The 2,917-nt window shown below is 31.6% G+C and overlaps 1 long non-coding RNA gene across 1 annotated transcript; it reads left to right on the top strand.

The window, feature by feature from the left end:
- Nucleotides 1-1,171: 1,171 nt before the first annotated feature.
- On the top strand, nucleotides 1,172-1,884 carry LOC147401418 (uncharacterized). Its single transcript, XR_015178203.1, has 2 exons — nucleotides 1,172-1,279; nucleotides 1,627-1,884. It is a non-coding gene; the product is annotated as an uncharacterized LOC147401418 (long non-coding RNA).
- The last annotated feature ends 1,033 nt before the right edge of the window (nucleotides 1,885-2,917 follow it).

The raw sequence follows: 2,917 nt of genomic DNA, 5'->3' as shown, positions 1-2,917 counted from the left end.
GAATCATCCCAGAAAAACCATTTGTCTTGGGCAAGTAAGCGCAGACGATTTTGTTTATTCCAAGAAGTAGGGGTTTGACCTGTCATCAGGTAGTTGACAATGTCAGCATACCAAGGTATGTCAAAACTAGAAATTGCCATGATTTGCTCGTTAGGAAAATTTTTAGAAATTGGGAGAGAGTCAAAAGTAGTTTCAACCACGAGCCTAGATAAGTAGTCTGTAACCACATTTTCGCATCCTTTCTTATCTCAAATTTCGATATCAAATTCTTGAAGGAGAAGGATCCATCGTATCAACATTGCTTTTGCATCCTTCTTGGCAAGAAGGTATTTCAGCGCTGTATGGTCGATGAAGACTATTACTTTGGATCTAATAAAGTAGGAGCAAAATTTGTCTAAGGGAAACACTACAGCTAGAAGTTCCTTCTCGGTGATGGAATAATTGAGCTGGGCATCATTTAACATTTTACTAGCATACTAAATGACACGGGGAGTTTTTCAACTTACTATCCCAAAATAACATCTATTGCATAATCTAATGCATCATACATCACCTCAAATGGCTTTTGAGCCTAGGTCATACCATCACTAGCTACTAGCTAGACTTGTGCATGAGTCAATCGACCAGTTTCATGTCAACCCACTTTTAAGGGCATTTTGATCACATATGAGAAATACAATAATGTTTTGGTAATACAACAATACTAGTAATGATTTGATAATACCCAACCTATAGCCCACATTGTGGCCGAGCTTCAAGTCAAGCTTCGGTTTAGGAATTTTTGTAGGCTTGTCCTTAAGTTCGACCAAACATTATTTGGCCGAGCCAGTATTGATTAACACCTATAATATTTTCCTATTTTGATTTGGTATAAATTCTCTGCGCAAGGATATAATGGTATAGATTCACCTTCCAAAATTAAGTGAATTTATTTTTTACTATATTGAATGAAAAAAGCTCAATTCAAAATCTTAATAATGAATAAAAAAAATATTTACCAATCCAAAAAAGAAGTGACTCTTACCATATTAGGTGGAGAGAATTTAATAAAAAAAATCTACCAAAATCTGCCAAAATCTACCAAAATCTACCAAAATCTTGAAATATCTTGTAGAAATTATTCTCACTTTTTTTTCCTTATAAATACCTCAACTCCTTACCACTTCAACCCAAAAAAAGAAAAAAAAATCATATTACAGATTATAAACATAAAGGAGAGATATGGATAAGGCTTCCCTTAAGTTGTGTTTCTTGATTGTTCTTTTGGTTTTTGCAACTGGTTGGTCTCTCTATCTATCTATCTATCTCTCTCTCTCTCTCTCCAATGGAAAGATCTCTAAGAGTGAAAACCTTGGGGACCTCTTCCATTTTCTATATTTACAAATATTAAATTGATTGACACCATGTTAAAAATTTCTTTCTTTTTTACATTTTAGAAAAACTCTTAAATGAATTTTTCTATCAATTGTTTTCTATTTAGTTAAAATTTATATTTAAAATCCTATAATATCCATTGTGATTGATTAATTACGACTAACAATAAAGTAAAGAGAATAATTTTAGCAGTATTAAAGACAATACCACTATTTGAGCATGATATATTTAACTTCATATTTGTTTTGATAGGCTTGCCATTCTCGACTATTCCTGGAGCAAAAGCAAGGGTGGAAGATGATGCAACTCATAAGAGGTGTTTTCGAAACAGTGATTGTATCCCTAGGTGCAAAGGGTCACCTTACAAACCCAGTTGTATTGCTGGCATCTGCTTTTGTGAAAAATTAGTAAATGAAAAGTTAGAGTGATACTTGTATGAAGTATCATGTCGAATAATTTGCTTTAGTATTGAAAGGAAAGTTAGTTAATAAAATGGAAGGTTTTGCTCAATGGTGGTACCTTTTAGCATTTTCTATGGAGTTAGGTTAAATTTAGTATCATTTTAACTCCCATGACCTACCTGCCCTTCTTGGACTTGCATAAAAATTCATGTTGAAAATTCCAATTGATTATGAGTTTTCATATAATGTGAGTGATCCTCCACTCCTTCCAGAAATACAAATCAATCGATGCTAACATTCCTACTTAATGAAAGATAATATGAAAGTTGAAGTATTCATATCATTATTTCAAATGAGCCCCTACATTAGGTTATTATGTCATAATGATTTGAATTTTGATAATGATGATCAACACAATTGAGATAATTGAATGTATGATTAGATTGTTGAAGAACATCTTTCCATGGCTCAAGAAAGAATTCAAAATGGGATTATTAATTGACTGTAAAGCAAATCTATCATTTTTCTCTTTTATCACACACATAACATTTATATTGGAGGACATTGTGGACACACAAATACCATCTATTTTGGACTTGTTTTTTATTTTATTATTTCTTGATAAAAGAAAATTAACAAATCATTGTGATGGTTTTTTTTTTTTAATCATTAAGATGATAAAGTTAGAGGTATGTTATTACGATGGGAGGATTATTCCTTGGGTTTCTTAAGAAAAATGGATTCCAAGAAAAATGTAACAATCACTAGAACTCACATGTTTTTTCCTTTAATATTTACCGTGAATATGTCGATCCATGTTAGAAAAGTTATGTTTTTTCTAACTTAACTCCAAAAAAGGAAAAAATAGTATATAGGAATCCATGCAATATTGAAAGGGTTATAATATTATAACACCATTATATGTTTTGATTAAACACCTTAAGTGATTTTATTATATGGTGAGAATTTATCATAAAATCATTAACCATGTTCACGATTTTAATTACGATAAAATCACTTACAATGTTTATTCATAACATATTGGTGTAGTAAGAGTCCAGCTAGCCTTACGAACATAGTTTACTAAGCCTCATCCACTGTAAAAAAAGATCTCGAGATCCACAACAAACCTCAAGGTCTTT

The sequence above is a fragment of the Akebia trifoliata genome, chromosome 5, assembly GCF_017979445.1.
Source record: "Akebia trifoliata isolate Shusen 1 chromosome 5, ASM1797944v1, whole genome shotgun sequence".
Lineage (NCBI taxonomy): Eukaryota > Viridiplantae > Streptophyta > Magnoliopsida > Ranunculales > Lardizabalaceae > Akebia > Akebia trifoliata.
The sequence above is the reverse complement of the archived record's forward strand: the minus strand, read 5'-3'. Positions and strand labels throughout refer to the sequence as shown.